The 22,414-nt window shown below is 40.0% G+C and overlaps 1 protein-coding gene across 3 annotated transcripts in view; it reads right to left on the minus strand.

The window, feature by feature from the left end:
• Positions 1-22,414, minus strand: part of OLFM4 (olfactomedin 4) — a 737,268-nt gene that overhangs the window by 591,070 nt on the left and 123,784 nt on the right. For all 3 annotated transcript variants that reach the window (XM_074387646.1, XM_074387647.1, XM_003927191.4), the window contains exons 10-13: positions 8,265-8,347; positions 5,389-5,482; positions 4,150-4,222; positions 3,648-3,785 (exon numbers count right to left, since the gene is read on the minus strand). The gene's annotated coding sequence lies outside the window, so the exon portion shown is untranslated. The remainder of the gene's footprint in view (positions 1-3,647; positions 3,786-4,149; positions 4,223-5,388; positions 5,483-8,264; positions 8,348-22,414) is intronic.

The following is a 22,414-nucleotide window of genomic DNA, read 5'->3' on the forward strand; positions in this document are numbered from 1 at the left end:
TAAATAAATTTTTGTTTTCTTTGTAAGTTACCCAGTCTCAAGTATTTTGTTATTGTAGCACAAGCAGACAAAGATAGCAGCTTTTTAGCTAGGTCATCCTTATTCCTTTGCCGGTCCCATTGCTAACTTCTTTTTCTTTCCTTCTTTCTCTTTCTTTCTTTTTTTTTTTTTTTTTTTTTTTGACAGAGTCTTGCTCTGTCACCCAGGCTGGAGTACAATGGCATGATCTCAGCTCACTGCAACCTCTGCCTCCCTGGTTCAAGCGATTCTCCTGCCTCAGCTTCCATAGCTGCAATTACAGTTGTGCACCACCATGCCCAGCTAATTTTTTGTATTTTTAGTAGAAATCGGGTTTCAACATGTTGGCCAGGCTGGTCTCAAACGCCTTACCTCAAGTGATCCACCCACCTTGGCCTCCCAAAATGCAGGGATTACAGGCATAAGCCCCCATGCCCAACCTGCTAACTTCTTTTTCTAGCTTCTAAAAAAGTGGGATGGAGTGGGGCTGAGGATGGGACTAGGAAGAAAAAACTCAACCCAAAACATACACACACAAACACAAACATCGCAAACATGCGTGCACACACATAGCATCTCCAACACCATTGCCAGACTACGCACCTCATTCCCTGCTCCAGCGGCATACACCATTCAGCCTATTGACGCCATCTTGTACTGACCATCAGATCTCTTAGGCAGCGGACTTTCAAGATACCTCTAAACTTGTCACAGTCTCCAGTTAGCCCATGAGAAAACCTCTGTCTCTTCAAAATCTGGATGTATATGATGTTCTCACTGTGGCCTTCTTTCATTGCTCTACCTTCAAGGCTTCTCCACAAGCCTCTTGCTTTTAAGATTTTCCAAGCTATAGCCAGGGCGTGATCTCTAGGTCCAGACTCTAGAGGATACAGTTGACTTCTCTCTAGACTCTCTCTGCACTCTTGACTCTGCTCTCATGGTACTGCAAGAACAGATGGGATTCTATAGCTCAGTCAACAGCCAGGGAGAGATGTCAGGCTTCCCTTCTGACAAACACCATACTTTCTCTCAAGTCCTTTTACATGGCATAGAGTAGGAAGGAGCACTCCCTTGCTCTTAACCCAGGAGGAGGGAAGAGGATACAAAATTCTGATTCATTTGACTGCAAGGAACAAAAAAACTCACTACAATGGCTTGAAAAGAGGTTTGGTAGGTGAAGGACAGAGAGACAGATACTAATTCCTTTTAATTAGTCCCTATTTTAAAAGTGTTTCGATCTTAAACAATAATGGATGAAGTATTCCTATGCTTGTCCTTTATGCTGCCACCAGAACACAGGAATTTTGTACTTCTATTTAACATAAATTGCCATAAGATGCTATGAATTATTAATTACTTGATTCTGAAACATTATTTTTTTAAAAGCTAAATGTTTAACTTAACAGAATTTTTTTCTCCAGAGAGGAAGATTTTCAAGTTTAAAAAGGACACTTAGAATATAGGCTATTACTACACAGTTAGCATTCCCCTCCTACTGAGTAACAGAATCAGCATTAAGGTCTGACTTTTCAGATAATTTCATGTTAGCAACCACACTGGACAAAGCTTTCTTCCTTCTGCACTTTCATGGGCCATGAAATCAGAATAGTTTAAGTCACTATCACTATGTCTGAACTTCAGGAAGCCATATACAATGGATAGTCATGGAATACCCCTAGCTCATCCTCTTAATTAATTCTTTTCTAAGCATTTACTGAGTGTTTGACTCTGGGCTCAGTGCTGAGTTACAAAGCCAAAAGCCAAACAGGAGATGGGTCCCTTCTCTCAAGGAGCCTACAGACTAATGAGGGAACCAGAAAAATTAATCGATATTAATATGTGGCTGAACGATGATGGAGATATGTACAGGGTGCTATGGGAACCCAAAAGAGAGCAGCCACCATGTCTTGGGTGGTCAAGAGGGGCTTTCTTAAGCAAGTGATATTTGAGTTATCTTAAAAGACACGTAAGAATCAGCAAAATGATCCTCAGTTTTCTATCTTGGGTAATTGAGTAGATGTTGGTGGCACCAATGAAGACAGAAAATGTGTGAGCAGCAAGATTTAGAAGGAAAGATCATGAATTTAATCTTGAAATTGGTGGGTTTGTGCTATTGGCCCAAAAAAGCAAAGATGGCTGGTAAACGTTTAGATATGTAAGAATAAAACTCAGAGGAGGTTTAGGCTAGAAATACTGGTTTTAAAGTCATCAACATTTAGTAAGTATTGAAATACTTAGAGTGAAAAAATCATGAAGGGAGAACATATGGTAGTTTTACATCATATAGTTCATGAGTGTTTTTGAGACTCTGATGAAGAGAATGTGCTCTCCAGAAAAATGTAGGGCCAGACATGGTAGCTCATGCCTGAATCCCAACACTTTGGGAGGCCAAGGAAAGAGGATCACTTGAAGTCAGAAGTTCAAGACCAGCCTGGCCAACATGGCAAAACCCTGTCTCTACTAAAAATACAAAAATTAGCTGGGTGTGGTGGTGGGCACCTGTAATCCCAGCTACTTGAGAGGCTGAGGCATAAAAATTGCTTGAACCTGGGAGGCAGAAGTTGCAGTGAGCCGAGATCGTGCCACTGCACTCCAGCCTAGACAACAGAGGGAGACTCAGTCTCAAAAAATAATAATAGCAGGCCAGGCATGGTGGCTTACACCTGTAATCCCAGCACTTTGGGAGGCTGAGGTGGGCAGATCATTTCAGATCAGGAGTTTGAGACCCGCCTTGCCAACATGGTGAAACCCTGTCTCTACTAAAAGTATAAAAAACAAAAACAAAAACAAAATAGCAGGACATGGTAGTAGGTCCCTGTAATCCCAGCTACTCAAGAGGCTGAGGCGGGAGAGTCACTTGAGGTTGCAGTGAGCCGAGATGGGGTCACTGCATTCCAGTCTGGGCCACACAGCAAGACTATCTCAAAAAAAGAAAAAAAAAGTACACAGAGAGATTTTTTGCGTATACTTACAATGAGTACATAGGTTCCCTAAAGCTCATCCATGTATTCCATATTAAGAAAATACAATATTTAATAAGAAATAAAATGGATGGATGAGCAAAACTTCCTGAGCCACAGTTGAAGGTATTGATGTCTGAGACAGCATACAAGATAAAGTCATCCAAACAAAGGAAACTTGAAAAAGTGGCTTTTTCTAAACTACTTTGCTTACTCGAAACTATTAATCTACATACTACCTGCCTTTGGAACCAGCACAGTCTATAAAATGCTTTGCCACAAATATCCAAAACCAGAGGCAATTTTGAAATATACATGTGAAATGAAGCTGGATCTATTCATATTACAGCCCCAGAGAATATATATCAAGCTAAAAGTAATGAGTTCCAGTTTGTAAGGATTTTTACAGCTCAAAAGAAATTGGCTTTTCTGAAGCTTTCCTTTTCTCTAGGTTGCCAGAGCACTGTGCTTATGCTTCTACTATAAAACTATTTTCATTCCTTCTTGTTTATAAGTCAACATTTCCCCTTCAAAATGTTAGGATCCTTGTAGACAAGAACAGATTCTTATTTATCTTTGCCCATAATGCTATTCCCTCCACTTCCCCAATCCCCACACACCTAATACAGAGTCTTGCACATACATTTGATAAATATTTGTAGAACTAACCTGAATTGTCTACCCAATCACAGAATCTTTGTACAGTAGCAAAGAAGAAATCAAAAATGTGGAAGACAATGGAAGCCAGTGGCTCCAGACGCGTCTTGCCAGTTAGGGTCTGATGTCTCTCATTTCTGCAGCAATTGCCTAGAAGAAGCATCACCATAAATAATATCAATCAGTCCAGGGTCTGCACACCACATTTCCCATGTTTATATTACACTATGAAATTAAAGAAAACAGAGGAAAAAATATGAAGGGTCTCCAGAACCAAAAGGATAGAAAGAATTCTATTCTCACACCACATAGGAAAATTACTCCTAGACAGAAGGAGAGTATCATTTATGCAACACAACGGACAAAACAGGTGTTAGTACAAGAATAGATCATCTCAGGGGTCATAAACTGAATCCTTGTTCTACATAAATCAACACGATTCAAGAACACACATGCAGGAAACCACAATTTGGCATTGTTTGATGTATAACATTGTAACTAAGACTGGTACTACCTGACATCTTTAAGCATTTCACATGAGCCTGAAGGGAGGCTGTTTTCTGACTTCTGCAGATTTACAGTCCCACCTAGTATGAAACAGAACAGAATATGTTTGATGTTTTCAGAAAAACATTTGCTCTAGCCCCTTGTTGATACCTTCATTACCTAACTCCAAGAAATCTTCACTTGCTGTTTACAAACGTAGCACTTTTGCCTATACACAACAGGCTAAGTGTGTTGCCATATCAGACAACATGCTTTTGGGGGGTTTGTCTGCTTTGGTCTGCTTTTATTGACTTGCCCATTTTAAGAAATCTAAAGGGCACTTAAACCCCAATGATTCACAATTCAAAACATGGAAGAAAAAGCAAGTAGAGACCAATTTCGAACTAGCTTTGAAGTAAAGTGAGCATCTTCAAGTTACACAGCCTAGGATAAGCTCTGTCCAGAACCATAGGTTACCCAAACTATTTGCCTTTCCTATGGGAGTGAAGGATTTGTCCTTTTTCTGGCCTGTTACACAGAGGCTGAAGTAGCTTTGGGGAATATAAAGCATTATTTTGGCCTCTAATCTGCCCCCTCACCCCACTGCCTAAAACTTTCTAAACCAAGAAATTAGTTTGTCCTAGACAAAGAAGGCAGCATAATAAACTCAAGGCAGAAGAGAGTTGTTCTTTGTTAGGCTGGATGTCTTATATTTTTAGAGTGAGTGAAGTGCTTGATTCAGAAGACCTTGGAAGGCAATCAGGCACAGGAGAGAAGAGAAAATGGCAAGACTGGAATAGTGACTGAGAAAGGAGGAAAAATAATAAATAGGTCTTGAATTGTGACTACTTAGCTCTGAAAATGGAAATTCAGATGTTGGGTTGATTTTTATATGTCGAATACTTAACCTGGAATGTTTTCTAACTCCCCCCTATAATACTCTGTCACATGACAAATTCATATCTGTCACTCAGGCCTCAGCTCCTGTATCATTCCTTCTGTAAAGCTTCCATATTGCCATGAAAAGAACTCCTTTGTGTTATCATCTCACTTAATTAGGCTCTTTCTTAGAAAATACCTCCCCTACCACTCTGAGAGCACCTTGAGAGTCCTAGATTATATTCATCATTTTCTCCCCAGAACCTGTCATTATAGATGACCCAAAATTCTCTTAATAAATGACTGTTGAATACCTAACTGGCTAAGAAGAAAAAGAAAAGTTAAGTTTCCAGAGACTTAAGAAGACATCTAGTGGAGCTGCACTCACCACATGTCATGAAGACCCAGTCTGAAATTAGGAAAGCTCCCCAGAACACAGCCATTATGAAACCATCCTTGGATGTCACAACCTCTAAAAAGAGCTGGAATGGGGACATTTCAGAGAATGATTTTATAAGAAAAATAAAAAATAATAATCTTCCTTTTTGGTTCATTTTCCAAAAGGATTTTAGCAATAAACACATTTTTTCATGAGAAAACAATGAAAATATTTATTCTAAACTATCCCCATGTGATGTATAATGATATTCTAGGCAGAAATGTTCTACACCCACATCAGTTTTACAGATCACATGGGTAAAGAACTGAAGAATCTTCTCCCACTCAGAAATTGCTCAGTCCTGTTTATGAGCAGCCATTTAATGCTATTCTTAAAAAGACCAATTTAAAATGAATGCAGCATGGACTACTGCACAGATTACCATGGACACTGTCCAAATGTTGCCTCATAGTATGATAGAACCTAAAGCCTATTGAAAAGGGTCTATTTCTTTTCAATAAACTCCTTTTCAAAAGTACATTTAGGAATGTGCTGGGTTACTAGAATTACTCAACTGCTCTATAATTTTAATAACTTTCTCCAGAAGAGTCTCTCAATTCTCTGCAGGGCATCAGGAGGCCTATGATGATCTATATTATGAGCATTCTGAAGACACACGTTCACACACCCACACACCCACATACACTCACATATATATACATTCACTCCCCTTACGCACACTCACACATGTTCACATACATGTTCACCCATACATACTCTCTCTTCTCTCTCTCTCTCTCTCTCTCTCTCTCTCTGTGTGTGTCACATACACATACACAGACACACACACACACACACACACACACACACACACACACACACTCTTAACAAGCTGGGAGGCGGCTCAGTGAAGAGACCTCTTTTATAGAATACCTATTACCTGGCACTCAAATGATGAAATGGGGGTACCTGGTAAGCTTCAGCTCAGTCACCAGTCGTGACTGAGGATATTGTGATCATCATCTAGTAGCAATCCATGTTCTATAAATTGAAGTCTTGTTTGATACCAACACATACTACTGTACACATCCAAATGTCTGCTAACTATTAAGGATAACTGGCAGGTGTTATCAAAAATAATCTTGGTATTTTTAAATCTCAGAAAAGTATGCCATAATCACAAAATTGGGACTGTTTAAAGCAACACCTCTTAGGCCTTGAGTTTTCTCTGTATGGCTTCTCTAACTCCAGGGAACAAATAAAAACTTTGTGTTTCCCATGGATTTCACCTTAGCTATACTTGAAACTCCACTGCATCCCTACGGCAAGTGAATGAATGACTAGACGAATATGGCAAAACTCTCTAGTTCACAAGAACTTTATCCAGGATGAGTCAATATGTGGATGTTTTCCAGGTCATGTGGTCCTGTCCTTTGGAGAAACCAAGAGGAAATTAGAAGCATGCCCAAGGAAATTGGGCCTTTCCCAGGTGTGTCCATACTTAGACATGCATTTATCAGCATCTTTCTCTTCCAGGTGCTTGACTTCATTGTGGAAGCTTCCGTCATTTAGAAAAGAGACTGAAATCATGCACATTGCTTTCCACACAAATTATCTTTTTTCCTATCAATAGTGACATTGGAGAGAAATGACTCAGCTTGTACCTGTGAACAAAAAAGGAAGAGCTGAGCAATTGTCCAATGACACTAATCAGAGTAGCAGAAAATATGTATTATGCATAGCCTAGCTTTTTGCTTAGTTGAAATATTTTGACCAGAAAATCAGATCATTATTTCAGATTTACACCTCATTTGTCTTATGTAAGCATCATTTCACTTATACTAAAGATAAGAGAGTTAACTCAAAGTTTTTGTCTAATCATTTGTACTAAGTAAATGAAGTCCTAGACTAGATTTCCAACAGAGTTTGAATAGATAGATGGACAATTGTGTTACACAGAGGTTCTGCAGAGTTTACATGACACCCTTTAGCCAAGTGGATATTGAGGGAGATTGAATGAATAGGGAAATACTTATAGTATTCAAACTAAGAATAAGATCAGATTTGTAAAAGTGATAATATACATTCTGCATCTATTGCGTATGTATTACATGTACACATTACACATATATACAGATTAAAAGACACATACAAATCTATCTTTACAAAGTATCATGCCCCAATCATGCCTGCTATATTTTTAGTAGTTGAGGCATCTGCAAAGCTGCAACAAAAATTAAAGGAAACAAAAAGGCAACAAATAGGTCTTTGAAATCCATGCCAAACAAGAGCCCTTTTAGCTTGAACTAAGCCATGGTGTTCAATTTGTCTCTGCCCCCAGACGAAACAGTTTCCATTTGGAATACTGCATGAAGATGTTTTGCTTTTGTGGAGATAATTGGCTCTAAACAGTCCTGGTAATTAACAGCATCAGGTAGCTCAGGCAGCATTTGGTTGCCCGTTGCCTATTTATTTGTGAACAAATGGGAGGGTGTACGGGTGATGGGAACAGATGGGGAAGAGACGCAAGGGCTTCATTGGCACCTTGCATGGATGCCTCATGCTGCCTTTCTCCCTCTGGCATCATCATTAGTGCCTCTGGCTTCAGAGCCAGGTCTGAAGAGCCCGTGGGCAAGTGCAGATGCCACCAGCTGTGCTGGCTGCTTTTCTCTATATCCTGCTTTTTGCCCTCCACTCATGTGGCATAAAGAGGGAATTTCTGAGCTGATACCTTCAATCTCTGCACACTAGCTAAGGATTTTTTTAAAAATAACAACCCAGTAGGGCTGTAGTTAGAGGTTAATTGGGCACAAAGACAAAATGTGAAAAGACCCAGCTGTTCCTCTCAGGGAGGATTCCAAAGAGTTATTATAACTGATTGTTACCTTTCAATGACTCCAGTGTGGTGGCAGTACCAGGAACCAAGGTGGGATCAAAATCATGGGGAAAGAATGCCAAGATGAGATGCCTGTAAGAAGAAGGAGGGTGAAAGTGTAGGGGAGAAATCACAAAAAGTGACAAGTATAGAAAAGGAAATAAATTCAGAGAGCCATAATATAATTCTCTGGATAAACATAGAGTAGGTGATGTTTACTGAGCAATTACTATCTACCAGACACCATTGTAAGCAATTTTCAGGACACAACACTGTGAGATTGATATCAGAACTATCCTCATTTTACATATGAGAAAACATGTGCTTTAAAAATGGTTTTAAAAGTGGTTGAATGCCATGTATCTGTTAAGTATCAGACTGTGATTCAAACCAGAGAAGTCCCTTCTGAAGGCTCTCCTGGCAGTCTGGGAGCCTGGTATTCTGCTCTGGATCAGCTTCTGTGTAGCAGAATCATTTCTAGTGGGTTGCTGAATTTCAGCATCTATCTCTATAGACAAGAGCAGCCATTCCAAGCATAGCTGACCATCTCCTGTATTGGAATCACCTGACAAACTTAGTAAAAACATAGATTTCCTGGCCTTTTCTAAGTCTAATAAATCAGAATCTTTAAGGTGCTCAAAACTGCATTTGTAATTCCTCTGAGAATTTTTAAGTTCAATAAAGCTTAAGGATTGTTCAACCAGATGACCTCAAAGTATCTTCTGAATCAAAAATTGTAAGGCACTAGTGGTTGCTATGGCACCCAAGGAAAGCATTGCACTCAAATTTTGCTTATTTAAAAGAACACTCAAAATAGTAGCTCTCATTCAGCAGTTTTATACAGTATAAAGTGTTTTTACATACAAGAGGTGATTTTGATGACTTTCCTTTATTTCCAAAATTTAAACCCATCTTTGAAGGGTTTCTAAACATTGAGGAAATGAAACACCTCAGGTTTAGGACTATTCAAAAAATGTCCACAGCTGTGGCAGTATTTTTGAAATTAGACCAGTTGGTACAGTTTTAAAGGAATCAATACTCTTTTGGACATACGAGCACTTCCTAAAAAATAAATAAATAAAACTTGATTACCCTGATGACACCTCCCAAACAGCAAAATGTGTTCCACTGAGCCATCTGAAATTACTTTTTACTTGCAAAAACAGTGATCTCCTGTAGCTCAACCTAAAATATACGCATATGTTTGTGAATGTGTACCTTCAGGGGCTGGGTATAGGTCCCGTGACTACAGTATTTAAATATCAGTGTGCTTGTTCCTCATAATGCAATGCTGCTGTTAGTGCATTCTCAGTAAATGTTAAGTGATGATATTAATGATGAAATTTCCCACTCAACTTCCCAGACTGTGTCCTAAGTCCTTAGATCTTAATAAAAAGGTAAATCTTCACAACCACAGTAGACCAATAAACAATCAAACTAAGAATCTACTAACTTTTTTCTTCCCATCCATTCCCAAACATAATCCGGTACATGTGCCTCCAGACCACAAGAGCCACAGCATTTTCTCCGATGATACTGCATATGTGAATGTACTGTGTCTTTTGAAAGGCAGCTTATCATCCAGTGGATTTTGTAAACAGCATAATGTCTTCCCACTATTCAGACCATTTTCTTCCAACTAAATATTCGGTTGTTGCCACTAAAAATATATCAATAGGATAAAGAAATCTAAAAGTCAAAAATTAGGCAAAATGACATAGATTTTTACGGATGGAATGCTTCAAGAAACAATAAAGCGACTGGACTCACTCTGCCACATGAAATGTTTGTGCCTTTCTCCCCCTCTGCGACTTCCTCCTTGGTGCCCAACTCCAGGTGCCAGTGGGACTATTTGGCAGCAGAGAGCTCTAACTACAGCCTCTAGGAGCTCTCATTCAGAAGTAAAATTGTTGTCTTCCTCTGATCCTCAGATTATGGAGATGAGGAGATGAACGTACAGCCCTAAGATTCCTTACCGAGATAGCTTTTCACTCTTTTCAGTGAGAAAAGATCAAAAGGAAACTGGCTAATTAGCATACCAAAGGAGGCAAAACCCCTAGAGCTTTATCGTTGTTGCAATCCAATAATAAACACCCGAGTACAAAAAAGATTATTTGATAATGACACACAGAATTGAAAGCCTTTGAAACAGCAGCTTCTAGAAAAAAAAAAATTTTTGGAAGGGAAAATATCCATAATTATACAGAATAATGGCTACACGTTGGGGAGCGGCTCTCTAGTCCTGTGAGAGCTGCTTGCAGAACTACTTTGCCTAAGAACTGCGGTGCAGATTGCCTTTATCTGGGAAACTCAAAATGCCTACAAAAGGTTTTAAATCCCTTCCCTAGTAAACATTCTACCCTTTCATATTTCCAAAAATTAAACACAGAATTTGTGTCTTAAAAACAAGCATCCCCTGTTCCCAGACCAGCACCTAGCCAAAGGCTTGTGCTCAAAACCAAAGAAATTTGCAACTCTTTGAGACTAATTATCCTCTCTACAGTCTTTTCTGGTTTAGAAACTCTGGTACTCTCTGCAAATATGGACTTTTTTCAAGGGAGGAGAACAATGTAACTGTTTAATTATAAACATGTTACTCTAGGACATGTGCATAGGAATCTCCCAGGCCTATAGAGAGACAGCCTTAAAAGAAATTCAGACCCAGTGATATGGCTTGGCTGTGTCCCAGCCCAAATATCAGCTTGAATTGTATCTCCCAGAATTCCCATGAGTTAATGGGAGTAACCAAGGGGAGGTAATTGAATCATGGAGGCAGGGCTTTCTTGTGCTATTCTTGTAATAGTGAGTAAGTCTCACAAGATCAGATGGGTTTATCAGGAGTTTCCGCTTTTGCTTCTTCCTCATTTCTCTCTTGCCGCCACCGTATAAGAAGTGCCTTTTGCATCTCACCATGATTCTGAGGCCTCCCCAGTGATCTGGAAATGTAAATCCAATTAAATCTCTTTTTGTTCCCAGTTTTGGGTATGTCTTTATCAGCAATGTGAAAACGAACTAATAGAATACATTGGTACCAGAAGTGAGATGTTGCAGAAAAGATACCTGAAAATGTGAAAATGACTTTGAAACTGGGTAACAGGCAGAGGTTGGAACAGTTTGAAGGGCTCAGAAGAAGACAGGAAAATGTAAGAAAGTTTTGAACCTCCTAGAGACTTGTTGAATGGCTTTGACAAACATACTGACAGTGATAGGAACAACAAGGTCCAGGTTGAGGTGGTCTCAGATGGAGATGAGGAACTTGTTGGGAACTGGAGCAAAGGTGATTCTTGTTATGTTTTAACTAAGAGACTGGTGGCATTTTGCCCCTGCCCTAGAGATTTGTGGGACTTTAAATTTAAGAAACATGATTTAGGGTATCTAGTGGACGAAATTTCTAAGCAGCAAAGCATTCGAGAGATGACTCGGATGCTGTGAAAGGCATTCAGTTTTATAAGGGAAGCAGAGCATAAAAGTTTGGAAAATTTGCAGCCTGACAATGCAATAGAAAAGAAAAACCCATTTTCTGGGAAGAAATTCAAGCCAACTGCAGAAATTTGTATAAGTAGCAAGGAGCCTAATGTTAATCCCCAAGGCCCTGGGGAAAATGTCTCCAGGCCATGTCAGAGACCTTCAAGGCAGCCCCAGCCCCTCCCATCACAGATCCAGAGTCCCAGAATGAAAAAGTAGTTTCCTGGGCCAGGCCCAGGGTCCCTACGCTGTGTGCAGACTAAGGACTTGGTGTCCTGTGTCCCACCCACTCTAGCCATGGCTGAAAAGGGCCAACATACAGCTCAGGCTGTGGCTTCAGAGGGCAGAAGCCCCAAGCCTTGGCAGCTTCCACGTGGTGTTGAGCCTGCAGGTTCACAGAAGTCAAGAATTGAGGTTTGGGAACTGCTGCCTAGATTTCAGAAGATGTTTTGGATGCCCAGGCAACATTTTGCTGCAGGGGCAGGACCCTCATGGAAAACTTCTGCTAGAGCAGTGAGAAAGGGAAATACGGGGTCAGAACCCCCACACAGAGTCCCTAATGGGGCACTGCCTAGTGGAGCTGTGAGAAGAGGGCCGCTATCCTCCAGACCCCAGAATGGTAGATCCACTGACAGCTTGCATTGTGCACCTGGAAACGCCTCCAACCCTCAACACCAGCTGGTGAAGACAGCCAGGAAGGAGGCTATACCCAGCAAAGCCACTGTGACAGAGCTGTCCAAGACTATGGGAACCCACTTCTTATATCATTGTGACCTGGTTGTTAGACTTGGCATCAAAGGAGATCATTTTGGAGCTTTAAAATTTGACTGCCCTGCTGGATTTTGGACTTGCATGGAGCCTGTAGCCCTTTCTTTTGGCCAGTTTCTCCCATTTGAAAAGGGCTGTATTTACCCAATACTTGTACCCCTGTTGTATCTAGGAACTAGCTAGCTTACTTTTGATTTTATGGGCTCATAAGCGAAAGGGACTTGCCTTGTCTTGGATGAGACTCTGGACTATGAACTTTTAGGTTAATGCTGAAATGAGTTAAGACTTTGGGGGACTGTTGGGAAGGCATAATTGGTTTTGAAATGTGAGGACATGACATTTGGAGGGGCCAGGGGCAGAATGATACGGTTTGGCTGTGTCCCCACCCAAATCTCAACTTTAATTGTATCTTCCAGAATTTCCACGTGTTATAGGAGGGACCCAGGAGGAGGTAATTGAATCGTGGGGGGCCGTCTTTCACATGCTATTCTCGTGATAGTGAATAAGTCTCACAAGACCTGATGGATTTATCAGGAGTTTCTGTTTTTGCCTCTTCCTCATTTTTCTCTTGCCACCACTGCATAGGAAGTGCCTTTCACCTTTTGCCATGACTCTGAGGCCTCCCCAACCACGTGGAACTGGAAGTCCAATTAAACCTTTTTTGTTCCTGGTTTGGGGTATGTGTTTATCAGCAGCATGAAAATGAGCTAACACACCCTTACTCTTTGGGTTAATATTGTGGTGCTTATCTTCAAACATTGAGGGGACAATTATGACCAACCATCAGAATGGATTTGCCGCAAGACACTGAGTTTGACTAAGTTGTGAACCCTCCAGTCTCTTTCTCCAAGACACGTGTGGACCACAGTGTTCAACATGGGGCAATAGGTAACATTGGACAGGTGATCAAGCCTTGCTTCCCCCCGTGAAGCTGACCCTCATCTAAATCAACTCCAGGACCTCACTAGGACAGGAGATAATGGAACTGAATTGACAGTTACAGGGTGTTGCTAACAGAATTTCTACATGGAAGAACAGGGATTGCCCCTCAGCCAAGTTCAAGTTTAAAATACCTACTGGGGCCAGGCATGGTGGCTCATACCTGTAATCACAGCACTTTCCAAGGCTGAGGTGGGTGGATCACTTGAGGTCAGGAGTTTAAGTCCAGCCTGGCCAACATGGTGAAACCCCATCTCTATTAAAAATACAAAAAAAATTATTCAGGCATGGTGGTGGGTGCCTGTACTTGCAGCTACTCAGGAGACTGAGGCAGGAGAATCACTTGAACCAGGGAGGTGGAGGTTGCAGTGACTGAGATTGCTCCACTGCACTCCATCCTGGGTGACAAAGTGAGACTGCCTCAAAACAATTAAAATATTTATTAAAAACAAACAAATAAGTAAAGCTCTCATTTTTCATGGAGATCAACCAGGTTATTATAATCGACTTTCTAGAGATTCCAGGCTCTAAGTCCTTTGCATTAAAAAGCTCAGAGGTCCAAGTTATTAGTAATATAATATTCTATCCTGTTTCTAATCAAATAATTGTTAAAGAGTTAAATGGTAATATATCTCTTTACAATCTGTATTCAAATGAAAAACATCATCTCCTATTTTATAGATTTATTTTTTTTAACAATAAGTGGATAAGAAGTATGTCTTTGACTGAACAGTGAGTGGACTACTTTTCTCTCTGGTTCCTTTTAGATTGGATAAGAGCACTTAGGATCTTATTTTGTTCATTTCATACAGAATTTCATTGTTGTTGTTCCTCTTTAAAAATGTCCATTCGCAATGAAGTAAGCCCCAAATCAGAATCTTAGAAAATGTGTCTACAGGAGTAAAATAAATGCCATTTACCTACCACTCCAAAGTATTCATTAGACTTAGCTATTTGCCCGCTAAGTACTAGAGGAGCCCATGGTGATTAGCTGCACTAATTGGAATTTCAAGTGGTGCTGATAACCACACAAAGATAATAGGATTATACCTTTCCTCCCAGAAAAAAGAAGTAGCTTTGTCATAACTGTTTAGATTATGGTTTTAAGCTGTTTCACACCTAACTACCCCCAAAGAAAAAGAACATTTTTTGATCCTATTTTTATTCCCATAAGAAAGAAAAAGAAAATTCTTCCAGGTAGCAGTAAATGTACAAAGGAATGTCCCTCCCTGTCTGGGTTTCAAGTTGCTCTCAAAGAAGCACAGAAAAGCAATTTTACTTGCCCACCAAAAGGAACTCAAGCTGAGTCAGAAAGTCAGAGAGACCTACTCCTCCCTGCAGGAACATATTTTTGTTTTGGTTTGCAGAAACTCTCAGAAATTATGAACACCTTCATCCCCAATATGGTCAGAACTGTAAATATAATTCATCTTTGGGAAGGCTGGGCAGATGTTACTATCCACATTTTATACTTTAAGATAAACTATCACTGAAGATTGCCTGCAATGGCTCACTCCTGTAATCCAAGCACTTTGGGAGGCCAAGACGGGAGGATCATGTGAGCCCAGGAGTTTGAAACCAGCCTGGGCAACATAGTGAGACCTCAGTTTTACAAAAGAAAAAAAAATTAGACAGGCATGGTGGCACATGCCTGTAGTCCCAGCTACTCAGAAGGCTGAAGTGGGAAGATCGCTTTAGCACAGGACATGGAGGCTGTGATGAGCTGTGATTGTGCCACTGCACTCCAGCCTGTGTAAGAGACTGAGACCCTGTCTCAAAACAACAACAAAAACAAAGGAACTATTATCGAAGAGATTAAGTGAGCTTTTCCTATTCTTCTCTTCATTTGAGATCATTCCACATTTACAGAAATGTATTTGTTTCCACACCCAACAGGTCCCATAGGTAGCAAGAGGCAGAGCCTGGCTGCCGCAGCTTCTGGCCACCTCCTCCCTGGGAACAGACTCAAGGGCATCCCCCTCAGCCCAGCTGTCTTCCTTGGGTCCTGACACCTCACTTAATCCTCACAGATAAAAATCCCAGGCTGGCATGGTTGCTCACACCTGTAATCCCAGTACTTTGGGAGGCCAAGGCAGGCAAATCATGAGGTCAAGAGATTGAAACCATCCTGGCCAACATGGTGAAACCCTGTCTCTACCAAAAATACAATAATTAGCTGGGTGTGGTGGTGCACACCTGTAGTCCCAGGTATTCAGGAGGCTGAGGCAAGAGAATCACTTGAACCCAGGAGGTGGAGGTTGCACCACTGCACTCCAGCCTGGCAACAGAGTCAAAAAAAAAAATAATAATAATAATAATAATAATAATCCCAATGCAGGTAAAGAGCTGAAACCCCACCAGACCCATACTCCCCACCAGGTAAAGAGCTGAAACCCCACCAGGGGATCTTGTGATCCCCTCTGATGTCCGGACCAGCTGCAGCAGACTATATTATAAACAATTATAAAAGAAAATGGTACCAGAGAAAAAGGGAGTGGTCAGAAATCTTTTTCTTCGGATGTCAGATACACAGAAGAGATAACATAGATTTATTTCAAGTAAATATGAAAAGCAAATGCTGGTCACAAAGTTACTTACACTTGCTGTCAAACATCTGGTGGCCACAAAGTACAGATTTTACTATGTGGCTAATTAGGTTCCTTCAGATCCTTGAGGAGCCAGAAGATGTCTTCTTAAGTAAGGGTATAAAGCTAGACCTACACTGCAAACCTCTCTGTCCTGAGAATAAATTGGAAATTTTAATTGCACTGGTTCTATCCACACTTAAAAGCATGCCTTGTCCAGCACAAGGGCCTGGTCACATGGAGCATCCCAGGAGGAGAGACAGAAGCCACATGGAGTTGCCATGACAACTTAAGGAAGTCTGAAAGGCCAGTTTACCACCACATATCTTCCTCATATGCCCAGTCATAATTTTAGACATTCTTTAGGTTAGCTTGTTTCACCTATAGAAAAAATATCTGTCCAAATGTTACCATTTTTATCAGAGAAAACAATGATGAGCCAATATCGCATTACTGGGGAAAAAAAAAAAAAACTTGGGAAAATTTAGTCAAGACCAAGACCCTGGGGAAATCAAAGAAGAAGGTAGAGATGTATATGTATTAGTGTAAAGAAAAGCAGGAAAACTATGGATAGTTTCTGAGGCCTGTTCTGGAATAAATCAAGCAAAGGACAAAGGCTTCCTAGGAAAAATATAAAACAGTAGACCTCAGTGACCAGATTTCCAAAAGTGGAGAAAAGTTTGCCAACAGGTGAAGTGAGGTGAGCCAAAGACAAGATCTGTTTGCTTTGAAATTTTCCCTTGGGTTATCCAATAACCAAAATAGGTTTTCTGGTTAATATATTTTTTAGGATAAATAACAAGTAAGTTTCTTACCAGACAGTTTAAGTATCATGGGAAAAAAATGTATTTACTTCTGCACCCAAGAGCCAAATAATATGTACATGGATAGAAGGAAGGAAGGAAGGAAGGAAGAAAGGAAGGAAGGAAGGAAGGGAGGGAGGGAAGTACAGAGGGAGGGAGGGAGGGAGGGATGAAGGAAGGAAGGTGAGGAGGCAGAGGGCAGGGAGAAAAGAAAGGAAAGAAAGGCAATTTTGATTGTAATCTTTCTATGAAAACTGAATATTTGGCAATTGAGAAATTTTAATAACTGCAATTGTGACTTTACAGTGCTGAAAATGATGATCCAGAAAATACAGGGGACTAAATTAAATGTGTACTTATTGCCCTAAGGATATAATTTAAGAGAGATTTTTATTTGAGTTTTTGCATTAGTGAAGAATGGAAGGGCAGTGATAAACCAGCTATCAGACACTGAAGAAAAGAGAACTTGAATCATGTACCGGCAGAACACTTGGTAAAACAGTCCCTGAAGTAATTTGGAAGTCGGAAATTGATATCCAAAGTGGAGTACTGCTACAACAAAAAGCTAAACACGAGGGATTTGGAATTATGCAATAGGTGGAGAACTGATCAGTCTCAAGAAGACATTTAATATTAGTTAGAAAAGCAGAGAGGAAATTGCTTTCTGGAAGTTAAAGAAAAGAAAACACAAGTTATAGATGGGTAGATTCATTAGCAAAACTGTTACCAACAATAATGTGCAAAATAGATAAGATACCTAATTAACTTGTGGATCCAACTATAAAGATACCCATGCAGAATGTTTAAAGTAGCATCTTGCATCTTTTAGCTGTATTTAGTTGCCTAAGTTATGGGAAGTGTAAGATGAGTAAAGAATTAGCTATTCTGTTTTAAAGAAAAATTTGAAGAAAATGCAAAGGCTTTGGGGTTCAAAAATAAATTCTCATCCCCAGTGTTCATTAGAGAAATATTCTCAAAGTAAACAACTGCTTCACATCAAATACAGGACACTACCAATAAAATAGGGCCTCAAAGTAAAGATCAAATCAATAATACTGTTTGTGAGATCTCAGAAAGATTTAGGACTCTGACCTATAAACTTCCTTGGATAGAAAAAGGGCTTCTAAGAATCCTTACAACTTGCCTCAAACTCAGCTAGGAAAAAAAAAATCTTCTAAAAATAGTAAGAATATTGTCCCATAGCACCCTGAATTCAGGCAAAATTAGAAAGGGGTTGGCTTCAAAGAGTTTTATGGGTATAACTTTTGTCTAATGAAGTTAACCCCTAATAAGATACATAAGAAACCCACAAAGTTTTAAAGAAAATTGTACTAGCACAACATTGCCAGATTGAACAGAGGCATTTCAAAATAAAAAGAAGCCTCTGTACTCTCAACCTTCTATAAGCAGAATGAAGACTGAAAGTCATTCAGTTGTAATAATGAATCACTTCCAGATATAATGAGCCATAATGAATCACTTCCAGATATCAGCACTAGGCCCTAAGATCTGAAAATATGTACCCAGTTAGATTGCAGATTGCTACAGATTGGTAACTGCTATACTTCCCCCAATTTCCCCTTTTTGAATGGAACCTTTTATTGCCATTTTTCAGTCCTTGCTTCACCATTATATGTTGATGGTTATGGGCAGGAGGGGGAATGTAACTTTTCTCTTCATCTCTTCAGTTCACAGGTATTCTGATCAAAAGTGATTATACCTAAGAAGCTTCATCCTTCACCTGGATCTGATTTAGATGATGAGATTACAGACTTCAAGTTCAAATCTCATGCTGTAATAGAATGAGATTATGAGCATCTCAGCAAAAGCAGAGTGTATTGCAGGAGGAATGAGAATTATTAGAGGCCAGATGTTTGACAGTGAAAAAAAGATATTTTGGTAGCTCTCAATGAACCATTTCTCTTATCATGCCCTTGTGTAGTTCTCTGCCAGGTTGACTCCAGTGATGACTATGTGACTACCTTTAGTATATAGGGCATTAGCAAGTGTGATGCAAACAAAGGATAGGCACCTGAGTGTATTTTCCTGGAATTCTCCATCTTGAAACCCAGCTGCCATACTATGAGGAAGCCTAAGCTAGCCATTCAGAGTAGATACATGGAGATAGAGACACTCAGATAGCCATTACACTTTATATATTCAACTGAGTCAATAGTCATGTGAATAAAAAAGACATTCTGGATATGGAGCACAGTCCAACAGATAGGGAGCACAGATGAGGTTTTCCCACCGAGTCTTACTCAAATCAGAGAATTGTGAGTAAATATAAAATTGCTATTGTTTTAAGACACTAAGTTTCAGGGTGGTTTATTCTACAGCAATAGAGAACGGAAATAGTGTGTGTGTTCCCATTTTTTAGAAATTTTTTCTTTTCTTAAATATTTTGTGTGAGTTAATTTTCCCATGACTAATTTTCTAATAGAAGACTAGGATTTTTAGAACATACTGGCACTGAGATCACAGGAAAGTTATTTCGTGCCGTATTATCCTGTTCTACTTTCTTTATGGCATTTACAATTCTTTGCAAATATCTCATTTATTTGGTCACTCCTTTTTTTCTCCTTGTTCTATACAGAAATGTAGCCTCTACTATGTCTTTTTCACTGTTGGATCCCAGTATCTACAATACTGCCTGGCACATAGTAAGGGCTCAGTAAATACTGTACAAAACACAATGCTAATCTAGGATACTTTTCTAGGGAAAAAGAAAGAGTGTCTGAGACTGACATTTCAAGTTTCTGGCTTGCTTAATGCTAAGATGAAATTTTCTACGGTACTTTGCTCCAAAATGGAGAATGACCAGTTTAACGAACTGCCTGGACTTGTAGGAAGTTTTGCCTCAGCAAGAAATAAACTTTGTTGTACTAAGTCACTGAGAATTTGGAGTTGTTTGATCCTGAAGCACAACCTAACTTATCCTGACCAACATAGTGCTGAACAGTGAAAAAGACATACTAGAGGCTACATTTCTGTACAGAACAAGGAGAAAAAAAGGAGTGACCATATTAACAGTGAGTTTATATGCTTTTTGAACTCTGTAACTATAAAGTCTGGGCAGCCATTTATGGATCCAACGATAATTTATTGAATATCAATCATGTTCAAGGTACGGTGCTAGGTCAAGAAACAGAAACAAAGATGGATTAGATACTGCCTTCAAGGAATTTATAGTTTGATAAGAGAAATAAATTGTGCACATAATAAACTGCAGTACCAGGTAGAAAATAATGAATGTCATAGGTACAAGCAAAGTGATATAGAAATTTACCTGAGATGGATATGATAAACGTGTCTTAGCTCAGGCTCTTCTTAGTATGACAATTTTTGAAAGTGAGAAGAATAACTTCCTGTTTATATATGTCATAGTGCAAAGAGTCTACCTGTTAAGCTTTCTGTTTCCCACATTTGCATTTCTCTGTCCACCCTCGCTCTAGGCTGTTATGGGTCAAACTGTGTTGCCCACAAATTTATATGTTGAAGTCCTAACCCCAAGTACTTCAGAATGTGACCTTATTTAGAGATAGGGTCTTACAAAGATAATCAAGTTGAAACGAGATTATTAGAGTTTGCCTTAATCTGATATGACTGGTGTCCCAATAAAAGGGGAATTCTGGAGACAGACATACCCACAGAAAAAAACAGCAAGTGAGCATCAAGGCAGAGATCAAGGTGATATATCTACAAGCCAAGAAATAGCAGCAAGATTGCCAGCAAACCACCAGAAGTTAGGGGAGAGTCATGGAACAGATTCTTCTTCACGTCTTAAGAAAAAAAACAACCCTGTCAACACCTTTATTTTGTACTTGCGGCCTCCAGAACTGTGAGACAATAAATTTCTGTTGTTGGAGCCACCTTATTTGCGGTACTCTGTTACAGAAACATTAGCAAACTAATACAAGCCTTAAAAAGATGTATGAGATAGGGAAAGAAAGAAGAGCCTGTGACTAGCCAACTCTTTGTTCCAGTTCTCTTTCCTCTTGCAGGCAACAAATGAGTTGATTGGAAAATGGTGGAAAGTAACCAAAAGTTTCTGGCTATTGTCTCACGTGGCGGAAGAAAGAAAGAAGGAAACAACCTAGGAGAAGTGGTGGTCCTTAGCTGGTTTTTCAGAACATTTGATTGGGCTCCTGGAAAGAGAGCAGAGAGGAAGAGACAGGGAGAGAGAGAGAGAGAGAGAGAGAGAGAGAGAGAGAGAGAGAGCGTGTGTGTGTGTGTGTGTGTTGGGGGTGGGGGGTGTGTGTGTGCGCACGTGTGTGTGCACGTGTGTGCCTGTGTGTGCGTGTGTGTGTGTGTGTGTTGGGGTGGGGGGGTGGTGTGTGTGCGCGTGTGTGTGCACGTGCATGCGTGTGTGTGTGCGTGTGCGTGTGTGTGCGCGCGTGCGTGTGTGTGTGTTGGGGGTGGGGGTGTGTGGAGGTTATTCTCCCTATTTGCCTTCTTTCTTTCTTCAGTGAATGTGGTTTAAACATGATTTTGATTTTTTTACCCACAAGATCTAATATCACAGAAATTTGAAATTTGAAAATGCTTTAAGATCTTCAACGCTTGTGTTTGAAATTTTCTCGAGTTTATGTGGGTGTGTATAGCATTAGAATGATTTGCTTCATATCACTGCAAATGCATTTCTAACTCATTGACTCTCTGAGCCTTGCACACCCCAACACAGAGCACTCCCTTTGGATACATTTTTCACTTTTGGGCTCTCATGTTCTTTTCTGTGTATCAGATGTTAAATAAGGTAATGACATTAGCTTTTAACATGGTTTTCACAAGTGGTTCTGAAGGCAATTCCAGATGAGGGGAACCAAAATATTTGGAGTGATGACCGAGCTCTCACAGCACAGACTCTATAGTCTCCCCTAGTTACCCCTTTAAAATGCAAGTCTTTTTAGATTACCTACGTTCTGTTATTTTTAAATCTCACTAGTTTGTAGTCCTCGCTAAGATTCTTTTGGGTTTTCTTGTTGTTGTTGTTGTTGTTGTTGCTGGGGTTTTTTGTTTGTTTGTTTTGAGACAGAATCTTGCTTCATTACCCAGGTTGGGGTGCAGTGGTGAAATCATGGCTCACTGACGCCTCAATTTCCTGAGGCTCAAGTGATCCTCCCACCACAGCCTCCCCAGTAGCTGGGACTACAGAGGCATGCCACCATGCGTGGCCCCAGATCAGATTCTAAATATATATTTTGCTTCTTTTTAAGGCAAGCCAGCCATTGCCAACATAGAGTAACATAACGCACATTGCTTTGCTAGGTACCTTACAGAACAGATAAATGACACAATGCCTGCCCTCAAGGGAGGATAAAAAGAATAACGAAAGAGGTGTTTTTTCCATAAATGCATAGATTAACATTTGACTTCACAAAAATACTCATGTGAAGAACATACTTTCCCTTGAAGTTAAGAAAGTTTATGCTAGATCTAACAGTACAGGGAAAAGGAAAAAGGTCTTGGGCTAATAATAGTAATTAGCACGGATGTTGGTACTTTCTGTGTTCAAAGCATTTTGAGGATCATTATTTTTCCCAATGTTCTTGTCAAGTTTATAAGGCTTTAGACTGTTCTGATGTTCTCTCCAGTACAAT

The sequence above is a fragment of the Saimiri boliviensis genome, chromosome 16, assembly GCF_048565385.1.
Source record: "Saimiri boliviensis isolate mSaiBol1 chromosome 16, mSaiBol1.pri, whole genome shotgun sequence".
In the NCBI taxonomy this organism is placed as follows: domain Eukaryota; kingdom Metazoa; phylum Chordata; class Mammalia; order Primates; family Cebidae; genus Saimiri; species Saimiri boliviensis.